Below are 22,495 nucleotides of genomic sequence, written 5' to 3'. Positions count from 1 at the left end.
AATTCTCTTCTGAGCTCCTTTTTCTTGTAGTACTTTGTCAAATGCACCTAATAACAACTCATCACATTAGGAGGGCTCTGTTTTGTGACCTTTTCACTTCAAACCACATGTCCATTAGTTGTACCATCTGCCTTTCAAGTTACCACAGGGCAGTTCTCTGAAAAGTGTGGCCGCTGTATAACGAGGGTCACTCTTTTCTGATCCTTACGGTGGTGTTCTCCTTGCTTTCCAGCCCCCAAAGTAATGCCTAGTATTTTGGGTTTTTCTGTTATATTGCACCCCACTTCTGCTACTAGTTTTTGTGATTGTCGTTTTGCTGGAGCAACATACAGTCCTCCATCCCAGCGGCTCACGGCATCTGTAGGCTGCAGGCTACTCTGGTTCTGCTCTACATGAATTGCTCTAAGGAGCAGCAGCCCCATTGGTCACAGCTGTGTGTGACGCCTCCTGCACCTTCCACCTGGATTTTGTGCATCTCACATCCACTCCTGTGCCTTTGGGCCAGACAGCTCAAGCACCACTCCTGACCATGGGGCAGGCAGGGGAGTGTAGGCAGCCTACAGCCCCACAGGGCATGTGGCGTGGAGCAGGCATGTATAATTAGTTCTCCCACAATGAAGGGGAGTGTTGAGTGATTGTGGAAAAAAAATCACAGTCTACCACCCGTGGTAGACACAGAATGACAGGGAAATGCTGAACAATGATGACACCAGCACCAGAGATAAAGTCACACGCATGTCAGCAAACTAAATAAAATGTGGGAGACTCTGTGTGTTGGGGGCGGGGTTCATGTGTTCCTAGAGAGATTTCTTTTCCCTTACCTCCAGGTGGTAGCTCCTAAACCCCCGGGGGGAGCAACAGCAAGCCCTGACTCTGAAGACACTGAATGTGACGAGTGCTTTTTCTCAAAACCTGGCCCCTCACCCTCCACAGCGTGTGTGCGCATGCGCGTGCATGGGCTTGCACACCACCCCTCCCAACCTGCTGAGACATTCTTCGGTTAATTCTTTGATGATAGGGATGTGTTTTGAGATTGATAGGGGAGCTTGCACCTTTTGTTTCCAAATCCCTTCTTCAACACAGAGCACTGTCTGCTCTGGATCTTTAAATTCCACTTAAATAGTTTTTTATTGAAGTGAGAGATGCTGTAGAGTTGATGGAAGAACAGGGACTGCTTAGAATAATAAAATGTGGCCCTCTCTTCTGGGTTTGGGAAGTCTGTCTGAAGCAGCATTGCTGCTGATACAGGTTGGGTGCTTTTGTGACTGCTCGGTACCCAATGGTAATCACTTCTCTGTGTCTCCCAGTACAGTTGACTGTGGGAAGCTCGTCCTGCATGTGGTCAGAGATCTGCAGAGGTGGGAGCCATGTCTTTGTTGGGAGGTGGAGTGCTGCGGGGGGAGGCTTTTGGAGAGACCAAGGTTTGAGTTTGGAATTCTGGCAGTGTGTCCTTCCAAGATAGCAATACTGCTGTTTGTTGCGCTGGGACTCAGACTGGGTGAAGGGACCCCTGCAGCACCTGACCCACCCTGCAGTTTACAGATTCTAAGACTCACTCATTTTTGCATTTTTAGCATCTCTGAATCCATATTTGTCTTCAACCAATGGCATGTCATAGTGAAACTGACTACATAAAATAAAAGTGTATTGTAAAACTATACGTCTTAAGGTTTGGTGACATATGGTAATAAGCACTTAACTGAATAAGCATCTCTGAATCCATATTTGTCTTCAACCAATGGCATGTCATTGTCATAGGCCGCAGTCAGTGCAACTGACCACATAAAATAAAAGTGTATTGTGAAACTATACATCTTAAGATTTGGTGACATATGGTAATAAGCACTTAACTGGGTGCTGATGAAACTAGAATGAATTACGGAAAACATTCCAGTGTGAGTTAGTGTTCCCCTAGGTTCGTGTGTGGGTCAAGGCCCACTTTGAGAAGCTGATGAAAAATATGGATCTTTTCCCAGAGGCGTGCACATTCCCACAGAATTCTGCCTATGGTTTCAGGGTTTCATGGAATGCCTCGAGGCTCCTCCCTAGACCTAGCCCCTTGGAAGAAAATATGGATCTCGTGCATTATTATTTTTCTTTTTATTTTTCTTTTTATTTTTCCGTATTCTCCCTGGAGTCACATTTAAGTTGTAGCTGTTTTCGTTTTTCCGTTTGTTAGGAAATGTAATCATCTTTCTATGACAAGTGTCCACCCTCTTCTGACTCAGTCTCACCAGTTAACCCCCGCTGAGGAAGAACCTAGCCTTCAGTGGCCGACTGCCTATGTCCTGCCCCTGAGTCCAGCATTAGCACCAAGTTTTCACAGAGCACAGTTCTGTAGCTGTTAGCCCCCCAAACAGGGAGAGGGAACAGTGTGCCTGGCTTGTGTTTGTACCTTGGCATCTGTTTCATGCAATTAACAAATTCTTATTGTGCCTCCTGGGTGTTCTAGGTACTGGGCAGTACATTGTAACCAAGACAAACAACCCAGCAATGAAAACAACACAGAGAGCTGACTTCCTAGTGGGAGAGATAGATAATGGGTTCCAAATGAGTGAAGCACATTCTATGTTAGATGAAGGTTACTGCTAAAAAAGAAAGAAGCAAAGCAGGCGAGGGGATCAGGAGTGTGTGTGTGTCTGTGTGTGTGTGTGTGTGTGAGAGAGAGAGAGAGAGAGAGAGAGAGCGAGAGTGTGTGATGGAAGTGTTGAACATTTAGGTGGTATAGTTAGGACACACATGGGCCCAGGAAGACAGCTTCAGGGGCCAGGGGAAGGCTGGGGTCTATCCCTTGAACTTGACCCCTGGTCCAAGTCCAACTGTTGGATTCCTGCCCAAGTACTAAAGAGAGAAGGTGAAGCGAGGAGGGTTGGTGAAGTAGGAGAAGTGACACCCTGGAGGAGTGGCAGCCGTGCCCACCTCGGCTGCTCCTGTGGTGACAGACAACTGGGCCTGGCTGCCTCCAGTGTGGGAGGCTCAGAGGCGAGGATGAGGACAGAAAAGGAAGGTGCGGCACATGCTGCCTGCACAGCATGGGACATCGGTGTACTTCCTGTGAATGGCCTGGGGGCTCCCAGAACCCCCACTAGGAGCCTGGAGGGCTGCCTTAGCCAGCCAGTATGACAAGAGTTAGTGACATACAGTGATGTTTCTGTTTAAGGGGATCTAATAATGTTTTCTTATTTTCCCTCTCCTGTTACAAGGTCTCAAGTTTTTTTTGGGGGGGGGGCACAAAAAATCTCCAGAATTGATTTATAAAATATTGTGTATTTATTCATGTGAGATTGGAGCTGCTGAGGAACCATGAGAAGACAGCGAGCTAATAGCAAAGCAAGGAGTTTATTGAAAGCAGGGTCCCTTGGGAGTGAGGGAGGAGAAACAGTTAAGCTGAGGCCAGTTCCCAGTTCAGACCAGTTCCCGTATGGGTGGTTCTGTGCAGGGCTTTTAAGGGGTGGAGGGTGGGGAACGCTTTATGGGGAAGTAGTCTTGTCATTGGTTACTTTGGACTGCTCTGCTTTTCTCTCATTGGGTGCTTCTGTCCTGTGGCTCTCCAGTTCCTAGGACTTGTTCCTGCAGCTTTCTAGCTCTAGTTCCTGGAACTGTCCTGTCCCTGACTGATTACTTGGGTGCTGTCCCGCCCTTGTCTGTTTGTCCCAGTATCCTGTCTTGCTGACTGGGGTGCCCTATGCAAGGTCAGATCAGACTATCAATTCTTACATGTTTAAACTTCAGTCACCTTCAAAGTGCTCTCCATTTCATGTGATACACTTATCGAGGTGTTCTTTCTTCTGCTCAGAACAGCTTTTGAACTCGTTGAGTTTGATGCCTTTTCGTGCTTTTGCCAGTATTTGTTTCACCTCTCCCACATCGGCACAAGGTCTCTCTTTGAGGACGTTTTTCATCCTAGGAAACAAAAAAAGGTCTCTCAGGGCAAGACTAGGTGAATAGGGAGGGTAATGCACAGGGGTTATGCCATTTTTGGTCAAAAACTGCTGAACACTCAGAGTGGTGTGGGCAAGTACACTGGTAAATCACCCATCGTGAAATGGGCAAGCTCATTGAAAGAATCTTCAAAAAAGATTTCACTGACGCTGAACCGATAGTACAGGGGGCCCACCCTCCTGAGGATAATTCCAGTTGTTCTTGAATGTCCCCTTGTGTGTGCTTGTGTGTGCACCTGTTGATGTGCATGTACCTGCATGTGTTTGCATTTTGCTACTGTGAGTGCAACTCGCAACATGTCTTTCTGGGACATAAAAGGCAGTATTGAAATGAACAGAGCATCCAAATGCAGTGAACTCCGGTGCTTTCTCATTGGCGGAGCAGAAATCCCCATTGTCCCAAAAGATGGAGCACCTCCTGCCAGGGTCCAGCCTTGGCAGGTCTCAGGGTCCCCGAAGGATGGATGGCGCAGGCGACGAATGAAGAGTCGGACACCCGATTGGATGCCGGAGAGCAGCCAGCCTCTTGTGGGCCTGACCAAACTTGCAGAGTTTGATTTAAGCTTTATTTTTATAGAGATTGTTACATAACATTAAAGGAACAGGTGCATGGCATGATCAGTTAAGCAGAAAAAATCAATACAGAGGTAACTAGGAAAAGTACAGGAAATTCTATAGATTCAGTTATGTTAAACAAAGGTTATTTTGACCAGGAGAGCCATTAATCAGACAATTAGAAATAGCTGTATGTGCAGAGTTTTAAATGTTTTATTGTTTATTAAAGTTCTTAGAATTTGGCATGGGTCAAAAGGATATGCTAGACTGAACAGTAGTTATAGGAAATTTATTACAAGGCCTCAGTGGTGTCTAACTTAGCTATCTATTATCTTCTTGTCTAAATGTTTCTTTATGTACTTTCGATTCTAACTCCTTAGTAATTGTTTCTATGTGCTCAGTTTGTAATAGTTAACCAACTTCTTCTGTTTCTTTACCTGTCTGATGCCATTAATATACATTCCTGTCCAAGGTAGAGGAGGGGCTGTTACTCCATCAACTTTTAGATGTTCAGGGGCTACTTCATTAGGGGGCACTTTTGTTCTATGGCCAAGGAATCATTTGGTACAACCTCATTGGAATTCTGCGCATCATTGGACCTGAAATACAGGTGTCTAAAAATCCCACCACCTTTTAATTGCAAAGACAAACATGCAGGGAGAGACAGGCAGGAAGTCCAGCCACAGTTGCCTCTGCTGTGCAGATGCATCTCATCCATCCCGACTGTGTCAGGGGACGGCTGTTGGTCGGCTCCCACCAGGCTCCCACTCAGGATCCCCTTTTGGAAAACAAAGGCCAGACCTCCTTTGTGTATGTGAGTCTTCCCGGGTGAGTCCAGACGTGCAGACTCGTGCTGCAGCCGACTGCACTACACTTTGGCATATGGCTATGTGGGTGGAGGTAGCTGGTTTGTGTTTGTGCCAACAGAGTGAAGGTTTCTGTGAAATGTCTACTTAGCAGACTTTAAAATAATGAATTCAGGGACATTTTAGTTAAAACCATCACCAAGGTGTGAGTGCAGGAGCCGCTGTGCTGTGAGCCGCGGCAGCAGGACAGACGTGGGACCATCTGGGCTTCTGCCCACCACCAGGATTGACAAGGTGCTGGCATGTGAGTGAAGCGTGTGCTGACCTGCAGGGCAGGTGGCTGGAGGGGGACTCATTTGGGGTGTGTCTACGAGATTGTAATTTATGGAGGTGACTGAGCTATGTCACGGAGAGGCCAGTGCCTTTGAGAGGAGAATTTATTGTGGTGTCCCATGAGGAGGAGCATGCCAGGCCACACAGGACCGCAGGGAAGACATCGGAGGCTGAGGAGGCAGAGGACAGGAGCAAGGGCAATGCCCAGGCTAGAACCTTTGTTGAGGTTTCTGTGGACAAGGTAGGACAGGACAGGGCAGAGAGCTTAATGCCGGCTGTGGGTGTAGGAGCTGTCCCTAACCATCAAGTGCCTGGCCCTGGGGTGATGTCACAGGGAAATACTGGCTCAGGGTGTGCGAGTTTGGCGAGGCCATGGCTGGCCTGCATGTGAGAGGCATTCTCCCAGGTAGCTTGTTTACTGTCCATAGGAATTAGCTGGTCCTGGGAGGGGCAGGCTGTCTAAGTCTTTAAGGCTCTGGAACTGTAGATGCAGAAAATAGAAAGCATAATACAGGGAGAGGGGTGACAAGAGACTTTCAAGGTTGGATGCAAGTGAGACAACCTGGAAGATCAGGTTAGGACAGCAAAATATCCACAAATAATGAGGAAACCCACTTTTCCTCCATAAAAAGAAGCTAATCGTACTGTGCCACTGAAACAGTGGTAGAAAGACTTGACTAGCAAACCAACCAAACCAAGCAAACAAAAAACCCAAAGCCCACCATGAACAAAAAGGCTCGGATATTCAAACTTTTATATATGGATTTCTTGCTCTTTAACTACTGCATATATTTTAACTTTCCAATGCTGAAATTCAGGCTTTTTGACATTTAATATTCCTCCTCCTCAATTGAGACAGTTGGAGAATATGGTATGTGAGATTATCTTGATGTATGCAGACTGAGGTTTTTTTATACCAGGTCCAACTGGAGAGGTGTCCTGGTTGAGAGCTTGCACCCTGTGTCCCTGCAGATGGTCAGGGTCATGGTCTAACTGCAGACAAGCCTTGGGTGAAAGTTCTGGCACCTTTACCACCCACCAGATGTGCTTCCTTGCTGTTTCCCATGGTGACTAGTCCAAATCTTTACCCTTCCCCCCCCTTTCATCCTTTAGACTTGTCATTCTTAACTGATGACATCACCTCCTAGTTCATTGAGCAAATTGAGCCTCCCAGGAGGAAATTCCGGCAGCTTCCTCCCCCCTTGCCAGAAATGCACCTTGACCTTGCAGTCCTTCTTCCTTCCTTTTGGAGGGAGTCAGGCCCCTCCCTTTCTTCAGGATTAATTTCTCTGGCTCACCTCATTTCCCTCCAGGTCTTCAGGGAGCTTGTCTCAACTGTTAGCATTTCCTTTGCTGCCTTTTTGACAGTATCCTCTGCGTTTATTTTTTTTTTCATTTGCTTATGAAGATGCTCAAGCTATCCATTAAAAAAGGTTTGGCACGGGAGTGTCACACAGCTAATCAGATATTATCTCGGTCAAAGACAGCCATGTTGTTTAGGTTCTACAGTGGCGAGCCTGTCCTGTCCCTGTCCCTATGGTAAACAGGTGCAGCAGCGACTTGAAGGGGACGTTAAGGCCTTACCTGCCTCTGACACCTCTGTCCCTTGATTTCTTGTGCCTTCTGCCGCCAGAAGAATACTGCTAAGATGTTCTTTATTTGAGGAAGAATGAGGCCCCTAGGTTCCTCCCCCTCACACCAGGGGATGTGTTAAGCTGGATGGTTACTTTTCCAGGAGGCAGAGGGTGCCGGTCCCAGGGGCCTGGCCACAGAAGCCTCCAGTTTCTCTGAAGACAGTCACAGAAGGGACAAGCCTGGGATGCCAGAGGGTATCCTGGGGTCTCTCCTGGCTGGTCCAGGAGAAAGCAGCATTCAGGAGAGAGAGAGAAAGGACACAAGGAAAATTCCTCCACCACAGTGGTCTGCAGGGCTAGGCCTGCTCTGAGGCCCTACCAAGGGCAGCAGAGTGCTTTATGGACAGATGAGGACCACACTGTGGCCAGCTCTCTCCTGTTGTCCATGCCCCCCATCCCCCCTGCCCCCCACCATGTACATTCCTATGCCCAGGGAAAGCGCAGCTCTCCCCTTCTTCCATGACCACCCCAGGCTGGTACATGGTCTACGGCACGGGACCTGCATGTGGGCTTCCAGCTGGAGAGTGGTTTGGGTTGTCATCTTCATCTGCATTGGGAGGATGTGCCTGGACTGATTTGGGGGGACCAGAACTGGAGCACCTGAGTGGAAGGCGGATGGGGAGCCTTGCATCAGTCTGTTCCTTGTTCTGGCGGGGAGGGGAAAAGAGCAGCTGTTTTAGAGTGTTTGTCAGGTGCCGGTTTCCACTTAGGTTCCACCAGCTCCTTGTAGGAAGGGGGCCTAATGCCATCTTCCTGACTGTGGTTTTCTTCCACCCTCCTACCAGGACCCAGAGAACTGTGAGCAGGAAAGACCCCCTCAATGAAAATGTCACTCCTTCCCAAGGGTCACTCCCTCCCCTCTTCTCCCCTCCTGTGAGTGAGGGACTTGGGAATCAGCCCGGCTCATTTGTTCTGGATGCCCGCTCTCACCCTGTAGTGGACTCACTGTCAGCTGTTCAGGCAGGAGAAGGCAGCTGTGCCTCAGCGTGTGGAGTTGGCTCATTGGTGTTGCCGGCAGGATTGGCCGCTTGAAGGGTGGTTTGGGTTTCCTCTGTGTTTACACGGTCGGTTCCCAGCCAGACATCCAAGCAGGTGGAAGAGAAGAAATACTGTAGGGATCTGTAGAGGGCAAGGATCATCGGAGACATAACTGGATTTTGATTTTACGCCTTTAATGAGATTTATTTAAGGAAGCTCTGCCAGGGAATATTATTCTGAGTAGTCTATTAAAGCCGTGTTTCATTAAGTGAGGTCTGTTTCACATGAGTTGCCTTCTGTTGTCAGCTGGAGTCAGGAGGAGTCAGTGCCTATTCTTTGTAGCCCAACAGGCCAACTGAAATACCCTTGGCAAGGGCATCCGGCCCTCACCTCCCCACCGTGTTGCCCCCAGCTTTTTGCTTCAGCAGTGTACTTTTTTCTCCTGTGGGCTCAGGCCCAGCCAAGCCCCAAGCCTAGGTCTGGTTTTGGATGGAAAGGAAGTCTAGAAGGAAACATTGCCTCCTATGGTGGGGGTACCATTCTTGGCTGCAGTGCCCATGTCTTGATCCTGATTTTGTAAGACTCCTTGGCCTGGCTTCCAGCAACATGTGGCTCAGACCTCTGGCTGCCTCCCTCCTCTCCTCCTTTGTGCTCCTGGACAGGGCTGTGGATGTGAACTCCCAGCTGATTTCCCCATTTCCTCATCTGCTTTTCTTTGCCATCATTGACCTCTTTGGATCTGGTCTCTTTCCAGTGTAACTTCCAGGAACTTTGAGGTGTCCTCCAGCCAGACTCCTCATTCTGGCGTTTCTGGTCTGGTCTGTCTCATTATGAGCTTGAACCAAACATTAGGTAATGAGACCGATAGTTGTAGGGTTCAGGGTTGAGACTAGATGTTAGTGAGAGCAGCGTGGACACGGTGTGTTTGTCAGCACAGATGACTGCAGGATGCATAGAAGCACCTGTCTGGAAAAGTGCCATTTAAATACAAATCTGACCAGTATCTGCTGGAGTCAGGTAAGCAGCAGTCCATCCAATAAAAAGAACTGAGATGACTTGGAATTGGGGGCTGGCCTGAGACTGTGTGTCTGTAGAGATGGCTGTTTGCATTTGGACCATGGACTCCGAGAAGCATTACCTGAGGTTGTGCCCTGTGCTACATACCTGCCCTCGTTCCCGAGGTGCTAATGGTAGAGTAGACAGCTGGAATATTTTTAGTGCCTTTTATAAAGAACTTTAAGTGGACCAGCACCTAGTGATGAAATGATTTTCCTGAAGATATAAAAGGGGGCAACACACCGACATCAAAGTGCTGGCAGACTCGCTGTCTGGTGACAGCCTGCTTCCTGACACATACCTACAGAGACACTGTCTTCTTGCAGCGTCCTCCCAGGGAGAAGGAGCCAGATGCTCTCTGGGGTCTTTCATAAGAACACCGTTTCCATTCATGAGGTCGGAGCCTGATCACCTCCTGATCCCATTATGTCGGGATTAGTTTTCAACAGCCAAATGCTGTGGAGACATTCATTCTACAGCACCCTTATTCCTGGCACATTCTTCCCAGAATTGCCTCTTCTGGTGGAACCTTTCTCAGTCCCTGCTCCTTGGTTGTCATCTTCCCCTCCTCTGCAGTAACTCCTATTGGTAATTACTGCTTTATGACTTCCATCTCCCCAGTGAGGTCTGAGCCGTGTCATCTCAGGGCCTCCTGTGCCAGTACAGTGCCTGACGTATGTTGAGTGAATCTTCAACATCTGTCCCTGAAGTCAACAGTGACAAGAATGCAGCCGGCAGCACTGCTCCCCCTTGGTAGATGGCAGGAGTGGAGAGGGGACGGGCACTGGTTTTAGGGCGAGGGGGCTGAGTTCACAGATTGTGGGAGGGGCTGGGTGTTGAGACCTCTGAATCTTTTGTCTTGTGTTCCTCCAGGCAGATAGATCTCTCCAGACAAATAAAAAGACCAATCAAACCCAATTACTTTGAAAAATTCTGATTGTTTTCCTCCATTATCTTCTCTTCCCACCCTCCCCCCTTCAAATTTAATGGGGGGAAAAAGCAAGATGAATGATCTGGTGCTCCCTGGCTCCCAGAGGTCTGCTAATTACTCTGAGGCTGGTTGCCCTTTTGTGCTAAAGGTCTGGCTCAGGCTTCCCACCACCGTGGTCCTGCTGGTACAGCATTCGAGGGACTCACAGTTGCTGGGATCATTACAAGTGGTGGTGGGAGCACAGGAGCAGACGTGCAGTGCATGAGAAGACAATGGTTATTTTTCTCATGCCTGACAAGCGGTGTCTTAGGAACTAGGAACTGTCCCAGATTGGGGTGTGGCTCAGATACCCAGCATCAGGGCTGAAGCGGGCTTTCGTTGTGGACCATCCATCCAAGAAATTAGACGAGCCCTTGGCGCATGTTAACTTGTGGCCCCTTCCTGCGTACTTGGATGGGGTTTTTAACCAACCTCTTTTTCAACTGTTTCCTAACTACGATTTATCATCTTTGACTAAGAGGAAAAGAACCTAAATTGTTCTCGAGGCCCACTACCTGTCTGTAGGCCAGATCCACTCTGAAGTAGCTATAGGGAGACAGAGTGAGTGCCAGGCTCTGGGTCTTATGGAGTGTCCATCCAGGGCAGAGGAGTGTCCGCCTGGAGAAAGGAGTTTCTAAGCTAATACTCCACCTTCTGGATAACCTCCACCAACTGCATGCTAACTCTAGTTCTTCTTTTACTGGCTTTCAAAGTATGCCCAGTTACCCCAGGTACGTGTACTTGTTCATGGTGTGCTGGTGTGCACCATTCTTTCCGGGTCTTAGTTTCCCAAGGCTGCGGTAGCAAATCACCACCAACTTGGACGAGTTAAGACAACAGACGTTTATTCTTTCACAGTTCTGGAGGCCCAAAGTCTGAAGTCAAGGTGTCAGCAGGCCCAGGTTCTCTCTGAAAGTTCTGGGAGAGGAGGCTCCCTCCTGGCCTCTTCTGATGGCTTTGTGCGATCCTTGGTATTTTAGGCTTATAGACGCTTTACCCCATTCTGCCTCTGTCATCCTGCGGCCGTCTTCTTTGTATGTCTTCTTTCCTTACAAGGACACACATTAAATTTAGGGCTCCCTATTCTCCGATAGGACCTCATCTTTATTATATCTGTAAAGACCCTATTTTCAGATAGGGCCATCCTCTGAGGTTCTAGATGGATGTGAATTATGGGGGGTGCTCTTCAGCCCACTACACCTGGTATTCATCAGAAAGCGTAACATGTGCCTGACACTGCAGCTTCTACTGGGAGTACGTTAGTGTGCAAACGCAGACATGGCCCTGCACTTCTGGAACTTACAGTCTTGAGGGGAAGACAGTGACAAAACCGTGCAAACACCCACTGCAAACTGGAGTCTCTCTTCTGTGTTCTCATATACGGGGTCAGTGTGCACCTTGATCCTGTTGTCTTCGTCCCCAACCCAAGAGGACAGGGCTCTTGTTGCTGGTTTTCACTTTTCACTGCAGCCCACACCTCTGATTGTGTGGAGATTGGACACTGAGCCACACACTGGTCACCTTCAGGATGCAGTAGGCCTTCATCCAAGCAGGAGGGGGACTGTGGGTGAGGACACCTCCTACCTGAGGGGTCCAGCATCTGCGACTAAAGCACTCACATCACCTACCATGCCAGCCTGCACTGCAGTTCTGGGCACTGAGGCTAGCCCATTGGCTTTCAACCTTTGTTCCCATGAGTATGCAAGGATGAATCTCTCTCCGACTTGATTTAGACCATATTTTTCAAATTTTATCAGCATTGTTGATAATCTGATTTCTCTGGTTTAATGATCTACTGACACATAATTTTTCTGGAGGGCTCTGTGCCTTCTTTCTCTAGTAGGTACAGACATGGAGAAGACCATTTGAAGCATCAGAAAAGGACAATGCTGAAAACAGGCCCTCCCCATGCCCCACACTGTTGCTGGTGGATGCTAGACCATCCTGAGGCTGTGGCTCCGTGATTAGTGCTCACTTCCCCAGCACAGTGACGCAGAAATGCCTGTCAGCATGGGTTCCGCTGTTTGCAATTGCATTAGTAACTACAGACAAGGCTCTCACTATTTAACAGTTCCCACTTACTTCTACTTTCTTTTTAGCCCTGGAGGGCTGTTCCTGCCCTCTCACTGATCCCTTTGTCTCCACCCTTCCTTCCCATAGTCAGTTCCCTGCCCAGCCACCAGAGTAACCCAGTAATAATGCAGATCAGCTTGTGTCACAGTGAAGTCCATGGACCTAGCCACAGGCTTCAAGACCCCTTAGGATTAGGTTTCTGGCTGTCCCGCTGGCCTCATCTGCTATCATCCTCCCCTCTGTCCTTCCACCTCATCCTGACCTGGCAGGTTCTCAGACATGCCCCTCATTCCTTTATTCTCAGAGCCTTTTCTCTGGCTGTCCCTGGACCCAGATGACACATGGTCCTCTTGCCCTTGTATTCATAGCAGCAGACATCTTGGCATATGCATGTGTCTTTGTTGCCCGTCTCCCCTGCTGAATGTAAGTTCCACCAGAGCTTGGACTCTCTCCCTTTTTTCCCATCACCATAATCCCAGTGATAAGAATACTACTTTACAGGTGTATGTGCGGTGCAGGGGGAGTCTAGTGCCGAAGTAATGTGGGGGAATGAAAGCGATCATCAGGTCCCTCAGCCCTTGTGTTTCCATGAGACCCCTTCTCCCCTGCTCAGATTAGGATTCGACACAAAGAACGTGGGGTTTAAGGAAACAGAGATTTAGATGGTCATGATTGGCGGGTTTAAGGATGACAAAGCCAAAGCTGGATTCAGGCTGTAGTTGAGGCTAGGGGGCAGATTGGAGGGTGAGCCTTTTTCCTAGCTCTCTGTCTCCTTCCTAGCAGTAATGGCCAGGAGTGGGGGCAGGGGTTACTGGGTGGGTGGGTCCTGTCAGGGCCCTGGAACTTTGCCTTACTGACCTTGGACCTGGACAGGGTGGTTCAGCCCCAGCACCATTAAGCATGGCCCAGCTGATGTCCACTCAGGCGGTCACTGTTTCCTTTTTTTTGTTTGTTTGGGTTTGTAAAAAGCCATTACTGTTCCCAGATGAAGCCGGAGGGTGCAGCCCAATTACTTAGGCTGATGGGGATCGGTTAAGTGGCTTTTATTTAAACAGTTCTGGATGCTTAGCACACCACTTTGGGATGGGCACCTCATGGCCCATGAAATGTTACCTCCTGCTCTAGTGAGAAATCTTCTCTGTGTTGCCTTGGCAGTCGCTTCCCTGAGTGCTGAGCAGCTGCTGTGGAGGAAAGACTGCTGGGTCTGGAGCTGGGAGATCCGGGGTCTTGACCTGGCCCTGCCACTGTAGAAGGGAAAAGAGAACAAGGGTGGTGTGTATGTGTGTATATGCATGTGTGTGCATGTACTACACACATATAAGCATGCACATGGGTGTACGCTGCCGATATGGGTGCATGCACTCATGGGTAAGAGCGTGTGCACACATGCAGTGTGCATGTGGGTATGTCTGCGTGCACTCATGCATATGCATGCATATCTGCATCACATTGTGTGTATGTATATGCATGTACCTACATGCCACACATGTACATGCATACAGGTGAGGTTCAGTTCACCACACATGAATTTATATGTGTGCATGTGTGATAAAGCAAGCATATGGCTTTTGAACACTTGAGATATACCCAATGCAATAGATTTAATTTCAATTTTATTTAGCTTTAATTGATTTGTATTTCAATGGCTGCCTGTGGCTGGTGGCTCCCGAATTGGACACCACAGTATACAGGGCTTCCTTGCTCTTACCTCCAGTGTCCAGTTGGTCCCCATCTCCCCCCTTAGGGACTCCCTCAGCTCAGGCCTCTTGTCTCTCTCCCATAGTACCTTCCAAGTTGGTTTCTGCTTCTCATCCTTTTGGAATCTATTCTTGGTGGGCTCGTGCTCACTTCTTAGGGCTTTTCCTAACTGTCATCTCTTCCCTTGTCTCACCCCCATGACCAGGCAGAACTGAGCACTGTTACCTCTGTGTCTCTTTCCCCATTTCTGTTATTACAGTTCACAAATGTCTTACAAATATTAATGAAAATACCCTCTGGGAACTCTTCAAGGAAGGACCAGCTTGGTATTTATTCACCATTCAGTGCACTAGTAAGTTTTTATCGAACAAATGAAAAAGGAATGTGGATAATCCCTCAAACGTGGTCCCTTTGGCTTTGGAGTACATTATATGCTTCCGATAATTTGATGTAAAAATTCCATCTGTTGAGAGATTTGTAACTGGAAAACTGGGTTTCTGTAGTGCCATGAAATAAGCTGGGTGCATGGAAGACTGCTGATTTGAAGATACTGAGTCATGCATACGCACACCAAGAAAAAAATTAACGTAATCTGTACTAGGCCTTTGGGATTATGTGCACTTTATTAAGCAGTAATTCTTTCAAAATTGGCAATTTGCATATGATTCATGTTAGCAATTTTCATTTAGCTAAAGTTTGCTGAAATAAAAATATCCCTTCCCTACCCTTCTTGCCAGAGAGAGTTTATTGGACATTTTCAATTTGGTTTTGCAGAAGGTAATGTTAGAACGGAAGTGTCTTTCCTCAAATCCCAGCACGCCGTGGCGGGCACTGACTTGGAAGCGTGGGCAGTAGAGAAGGAAAGAGGAAAAGAGAAATGGGACAATTGTTACAGGGGTGGGGAGTTAGTGGCTAGAGCCCGGGTGTCTGTGCAGGGCAGCAATCTTCAACCCTTTTCAGCTCACGACACACATAAACTAATTCCTTAACTCCTGCGGCGCACCAAGTATATATTTTTTGCCAGTCTGACAAAAAATAGGTATCATTTTGATTGATTTACAAAGAATAATAATAACAGTAATTACCAATGCTTTTTGCTCCAAAGTGACTTTTTAAAAAAAATCAGGTGCCTATACATGTATTGACCAAGAATTAGCAGATGAGACACGACTTTCTTATGCAACGTGACCAGTAAGATGCAGCTGTATGAGATGACCTATAAATGCGTGTTTATGGTTCAAGGCAGGGCATTCACACCATAAACACTATTGTGAATGCCTGTTATTTGTGTTGGCTGTTATTTTTTATTTGACAGTCTCAGGGAAAAGCAGTCAGTTCCCCTGAGTAAATAGGTATTTCATGTTTTAAAAGTTCTTGGGCACACTGGTTGAAGATCTGTGGTGTAGGGGAGGGTGGGCAAAGGCCCTCCTTGCTATAACAGCACGAGTAGAGAAGCGTTTAGTGCATTTAGGCAGTCTTCAAACTGGGGTGGGGAGGCGCTTTGTTTGTGTACTAGCGTCTTGGGAATGTATTTACAGGCCGGCTTCTCTCTATCCTGCAGCTGCCTCCCGCTTGTCCCTGCCCCGTTCCCTGCGGTGCTGCCAGTGGCGCTCACCTTGAAAGAGCAAAGCAGCATTCTTCTGTGTTCAGTTGATCAGTTAAGCAAAGGTATGGAAATTGGTTCAGTCCCTGTGCTAGGTCCTGGGGAAACAGTGGCCAGTGGACAAACCCTGGTCCTCACTTTCACAGCACTGCCAGGTCCGTTCCTGCTGCTTACAGGATCAGGTTCAAACTCAGGCTCTGCCCAGGGTGCCTTCCCAATCCGCCCGCAGCCCATCAGCCTGGGTGTGTTTTCGGCAGCACCACCCGCCCTGTTATGCTGACATTGTGCTCTCTCTTACTGGCTGGGTTATCTCACAGCTGTTCTTCCAGACTCAGTTTATCTAGTCCCTTCTCTGTGAGACCTTTCAACTCACTCAGGCGAGGTAGCATCTCCTCCTAGATTCCCTCTACAGTGTTTTTTTCATATATTTATCATTAGCATGGGTTTTGTCCTGTTGTACTTTATGAATTTGCACATTGATCTCTCTGCTTTCTTCTTTAAGTTCAGGTGCTGTGTCCTGTCTGTATGCCTAGCACCCAAAACAGTGCCTGGTACCCAGGAAATACCAACAAGGAGAACAGTGTTTTTGTGGGGGTCGTAAGTGCCTTTGCAACCAAAGAGAACTCACTTTCCGTCTTTCTACCCACCAAGGACTGGTCCCGCCTCTTTTCATCTCTGGGCCCCTCCTTCTAGCACCCTGTTAGGATAGTGGCATGAGATCTAGAACCAGGTCTTATTTTAATCAGTCTCTTTGCAACTATGTGTGCCTTGTGGCTTTTGATACCAAATTAAAGCCCCGCCCATTCCTTTCCTTACTCATTGTTCTTTCAACATAAGAGTCTTAGGCAATCTAGCAGGAATGAGATTTATAGAACAAATTTGTAGTACAGGTTGCTAGAGGCTTACTGCTATATGGGGTTTCTGCAGTCCACGTGTCTTCATTCAATGGTATCAGGTTTCTTTTTCCTTTTCTCCCCCTCTTTCCTTCTGTGGGGGCTGGGGTGGTGGTGGTGGTAGGGGTATTGTTTTCTTACAACTTTGTGTAAATGATCATTTTGACAAGGGAACAAAAGCCCTCATTCTGATTGGCACAGTATTTGAAATCACAGTCACAACTATCATTACGAGGGCCTCATTTTGTGGTGATTGATTTAACATAATTGCCTCTTAGAGAACTGAACATGAAAAATCTGGGAAATACATCGATAGGGGCAGTGAATGACAAGCTACCCTGGATTTGCTCCTTCCCTCCAGCCTGTCTCTTGGGTCCAATGAGCACGTTAGTGGGAGGAAGGCGTTTGGCGGGCAGCAGCCAGGAAACCTCCCTGAACAGTGTCGCTCTGAGCTCTTTCTAACTCTAAAATTTGTGTGCGAATCAGCTTAGTGCTTGGTTTGTGGACCCATTGCTTCTGCACTGGGGCAGCTCACCTAGAATCCACAGAAATTTATAGCATCTTTTAGCCCTGAAACCCAGAGATTCAATTTAGTCTCCTGCCCGCTTAGAAAAGAGAGTAATACGATCATCCCAAATCAATGGGGAAATCGACTCCTCAATGTGGAAGGAACAGTACAGTATTATTAAACTATTTCTCTTCATCCTTTTTCTACTCCAGGAAGGTAATTGTCTCATTTTCTTTCCCCTGAGACTCTCAAGAGAAGGAGATTCTGTGTTTTTCTTTGTCAGCTATTCTAGTCTCCCAATACCTTACATAATTAGAAAATAAAATTATAAGTGCCTAATCTTTCTATTGCCATGGAAGCTCATTTTATCCAGAGCAGTCCTTGGTAAAAATCAGGATCTCATCTTCACATTGGTCCTGTACAACATTCTTTCAGCAGATCTTTATTGAGCACCTACTGGGTGTTTTCTGATCCAAGTGGAGGCTCCTCCTTCTGGCCCCTCTTGCCATGCATCCAGGAGGCAGGGTTTGCATCATCCTTATTTTCACTCATAATTAAAAGCCCTTTCTGTGCAGCTTGTGTTGTCTGCCTTTAGCAATGTTGTGTCAGTCAGCACAGGCTAACATCTGTAAAAAACAGCCCCTAAAGTCCCAGTGAAGGACTATTTCTTGCTCAAGCCACGTTCCCATTTGGGTGGCTTGGAGAATGGGTGTTCTGCTTCCATGCCCTGTGCCATGCTCCTTACTGTGTTCTGACACCCAGACTCCGTTCATGTCATGGCTCCCACTTGGAGTTCTCCCCTAGATCCTATGCATGTGGCCTGCAGACAGGAAAGAGCATTGGCAAGGAGAATTTCAGAGAACTTTCTTAGCTGCCAAGTCTCAAAATGTTATATAGCTCTTCTGCCCACATTCCATTGGCCAGAACCAAGTCATATGGCACACACAGGTGCCAGGAGTGCTGAGAAGTGCAGTCTGCCCAGATGCCCAGGAGGAGGAAGGAATGGAACTTGGTGAACGCATAGCAGTGTCCAGCCTCCATTTCCCCCGCCCCACCCTCCACATTGCTGTCAGCTTCCACGTGGACAGTCCTTGGTGTGCTCTTCCTTGGGCCCCCCGTGATCACTCCCTGAGCTCCTCCTTTTCATTCAGACATGCACTTCAATAGTCTGTCCTCTGAGCACAGCATCCTGGCTCTCTACACCCTCATTACCTCACTTCCTCCAGAAGCCTCTGTTTTGGACTTTTTTTAACAGCATCACCCTCCTTTCCCATCATTCCCATGATTACCTGAATCACTGTCACCCCTTGTCCTCCTTCCTCGGCCTTGACCAGTCTTATGTGCCATCTCTGCTCTCAGTCCTGGGCTGCCGAAGGCTGCTGAGAGTGACCACATACAGTCCTGGGGATTAGTGCCATTCCGGATTCGCTAGACTCCTTGAGCCCCCTTCTCAACCTTCACCCTCCTTTCTCTAGGCAAATAACTTCATAATAGACAATACAAGGACACTCCCAGCTTCCTCTGCTCCCCTTGCTCCAGACTTGCCCACTTATTGACCATCTCCTTTTCTTCAGCCCTAGAAGATGAGGTGTTTGCTTCCCCAATACAGGGTCAGTTTCTTGTTCTTCCTGCCTCGTCTTCTACTCTTCCTCGCTCCGTCAACTGTCCTTTTTTCCCCTCTGTCCCCTCTTCTCCTGGCTTTTTCATTCAGTCCACACGTGCTCATCTGCTCTTTATCTTGAAAAAAAAAAAAGTCTTTTCTCAACTCAACCCCTCTCTAGCTGCCACCGACTTTCTTTTTTTTAAAATTTATTTAATTATTTTTCAAGTACAGTTTTCTGTCTATTCAACTTTCTTTTCTCAGATTTTCAACAAGACTTCTCTAAGTAGAGGTCTCATGAGCTGTTTTCATTTTTCTACCTCCTGACCAGTGACTTCCTAAACATCGAATGCAATGGAGAATCATGTTGTTTAACTGAAATTCCCAGGATATGTGCAATGATGAGCCTCAGCCACTTCTTGGAACTGCCTTCCCCTCGCTTCTATGACCCTTCTCTCTCCTGGTTCTCATCTTCTATTTCTGGCAGTGTCTTACCACCCTCCCTCTGGGCTTCTTTTTCAGTCCATTAAATTGGTTTTTTGTCCTCGAATTTCATCAGCAGCCCTCTTTTCTCTCTCTCTTTACTTTCTCCTGGGACCTTATGCTGGCTCACAGTGAAGAACTTAGGGGCTGACGCTCCCTAATTGATTATCTAGTTGAACTTTCTTTCCTGGATGTCAGCACCATATATCTCCCCTCTTGTTCAAGTAAATGCCTTTACTTGTTCGTCCAACAGCCTCCATATTCAGTGAGTCTAAATCAGAATACCTGATCTCCTTCTCCCCTAACCTCAGCTTTCTCTGTCTCCTTATTTCTGATATCCGCAAGAACCTAACAGAACCAGATCTACTGAGCTTCTCAAACCACAAACCTCCGCATCTTTTTTCTTTCTCCCTCTTTTCTAATCCCTCAAATCCAGCTGGTTACCAAGCCCTGCTGATTTTGCTTCATAAGCATTTCTTGAGTCCCTTCCTACTATGACTACTGCAATAGAATCCCTCGTTGTCACTCGTCTGGGCCACTTCTGAGCTTCCCTGCCTCCGGTCCTACCCCGTCTCACCCACCTTGCCTTCACTGGGTCAGAGCCATGCTGAGCAATCCAACATGTGGTGGCCCAGGGCAAATCTAACATACTCCTTTAGGACGAATCGAAACGAAACCCAACAAACCCACACTTCCTGGTGAGGGGCTGCGCCCGTGGGGACTGTGGCGCAGGGTAAAATTAGCAGTGATGGCATGGAATGAGGATTATGAAAGAGCCGAATCTTAAATAACTTGGGTGAAAGTGGGAATTTCTGTGCTGCTGAGAAATTGTTTGTTGACTCAAGAAGTCGCTCTTGTGAAGACAACAACCCTGGTGTCAAAGACACAGAAGAGGAATAAAACTTTTGTGAAACATGGCATTGAGCAAAAAGCAGCATTTCTAAGTTGGAATTTTATATAACACTTCATTTAAATTATGCATACATAACTAAGGGAGTGAATTAAGTAGTATACATAGACATCCGAGTGTCCCGTCCATATCTGCATCTCTAAAAGTTTATGTATGCAAGTTGGCCAACTCTGTCCTCTTTAATGGCAAAATGGAGATCCGTTCCATATTCAGAGTCGGTGTATTTGGGCCGCACAGGGGTTTGCCGGAACTTCGTTTGACTGCTAGGCCTCCTCATGACCACGCTTGAGCTCTAGAGCACCACGTCGCTGGGACTGAACCTCGTTACTCCCCAGCATTGACCTTGCAGGAAACAAACTTTGAATTGATGAGGTAGAAAAAAGTGATAGTGCACTCTTTCTAGAATCCATGGGAAGGTTCTAGAGGGCCCTTGAAAGGCCCTGGACTCTTTCTAGAGTCCAGGCTGGTGAAGGTTCTAGAGGGCCTTTGAAAGATCTCTTGTTCCCACATCCAAGTCAACAAGCAACCACTCACCACATCTGTGGGTAATAAGTAGAACTGATGTATTTGAGTTCTGCTCAGTGGCTTTGTTCATATCTACTGTGAAAGTTCTTGCATTAAAAGTTAGGGGAAAGTTCTGTAGCATCTTTTCTCTGGCACTGTGGTAAGATACCAAAGAAATAGAAGGCAGATTTTAGACCTTTGAGCACCTCATAATTTAATGGAGTTCAAATGTAGGAAAGTATAAGTTTAATCTCAGAGTCTTTTTTTTTTTTTAAGTAGAGGGGAAAGGAGGGAGAAAAAGAGGGAGAGAAACACTGATGTGAGAGAGAAACATCAACTGGTTACCTCTCACATGTGCCCCAACTGGGGACTGAACCTACAACCCAGGCATGTGCCTGACTAGGGATTGAACTGGCGACCCTTGACTTTGCAGGATGACACCCACCCAACTGAGCCACACCGGTCAGGACAGTCTGAGATGAGAATAAAGGTCTTCCATCCCATGCACAATAGCTTCGTCTCCATGTCCAAGGAATAATTATTTAATCCTGATTTGTATGGCTCTAGGAAGAATATCCCAGCTCTTGAGATGGCTCCATCAACATAAACAGAAAAACAGTGTGTGGGATTAGAATCCATGACTCGAATGCAAGGGCAATGGTTTCCAAGGTGGGATGGGAGAAGCTGTGGAAAGTTGAGTTTCTAAATTCCCACTTAAATCAATCGAGAGACAGAGAAAAATAATTTTTTTCACAAGCACACTCACATTTAGGGTTGAGGTTTGTAGTTAGAACTGAAGGAACAAATAGAAGCAGAGATCTGCTGAGGAGAGAGTGTGTATTTTTAATGAGGATTTTTTCTTTCTATATTTGCTGTAGTCCAAGCAAACATGCACACAAATAGCCACAATTTGCAAATTGTTCCTGTTATATTTTCTGCTCTTTGAATTCCCTGAGTGCCTGCAACGTAATTAGAAAGAAGCAATCTTTTACATCAGTAATGGGAAAGAGGCTCTGGTTGCAGGCTGCAAATAAGATGCTACCTAAAGGGAAAATTATAGATGAAGCAGCAACTGATCTCATCATGCAAGCAGAAAGGGAGCTATCGAAGCATTGGGAAGTGTTCCTAGCTGTGCATGCTGACATCGCTGTCTGATGCTCAGAGCCACCCACTATGCACACAGGCACAGGGATGACGACACAAACGAAGGAGAAGGAGTGCAAAATCCTCTGGAGAAATGCACGTGGTGTTCACTGTCATTTCCTTTGTGGGTTTGAGGCTATGGACTTGAAAACAGAGTTTGTGGTGTTCTTTCTTTTACCTGTTGCATAGTCCCTCCTCTGATACGGAGTGCAAGAGCTAGACAGGCTTTACAAGGGACACAGCTCCTACTTTTAGTTGATGGTCCATTGACTGATCAATTCATTCATTTATCACTTGCTCTATTTGGTGTCTGGACATTAGAGTGTCTACTTGGTGCCATCCTAAAATCTGGGGCTACCTCAGCATACCAAAAAGACAAAGCATCTTCCCTTATAGGACTTAGATTTCATGGGGGGCCCAGATAATAGAGATATAAAGTACAATGTTCTCTGTTTCTTTGCGGGGAGAAAATGAAGCAGAATACTAGGGTGAAAGTTTGAATGGGCAGATATTTTAGATGAGGTTAGGGAAGTCTTATTTGGGAGAGTGGATTTTGAGAAGAGAGCTGAATGTTGAAAGGGAGGGAACCATTAGAGTGTTTCTGCAGAAAGAGTCCTGATTAGGAGCATCCTGGTTAGAGGGAGAATTCTGGCCGGGGGGAGCATCTTGGCTAGAGGAAGCATCTGTGAAAAGACCCTAGAGCTGGGAAATGGTTGGTGTCTCTGAGGGGCATCTAGGAGACCAGTGTGAATAGGGGAATGTGGGCAGCAGACAGCCAACAAGGGGGACAGACCTCAGACAACTAGG

At 47.2% G+C, this 22,495-nt stretch overlaps 1 protein-coding gene across 3 annotated transcripts in view; it reads left to right on the top strand.

Moving 5' to 3' along the window:
* The window catches only part of SLC39A11 (solute carrier family 39 member 11), a 266,347-nt gene that overhangs the window by 107,736 nt on the left and 136,116 nt on the right, over positions 1–22,495 (top strand). The window lies entirely within an intron of this gene.

This window comes from Sturnira hondurensis, unplaced genomic scaffold, assembly GCF_014824575.4.
Source record: "Sturnira hondurensis isolate 20B ecotype Veracruz unplaced genomic scaffold, ASM1482457v3 Scaffold0018728, whole genome shotgun sequence".
Taxonomy (NCBI): Eukaryota; Metazoa; Chordata; class Mammalia; order Chiroptera; family Phyllostomidae; genus Sturnira; species Sturnira hondurensis.
This window is presented reverse-complemented; position numbering and strand designations above follow the sequence as displayed.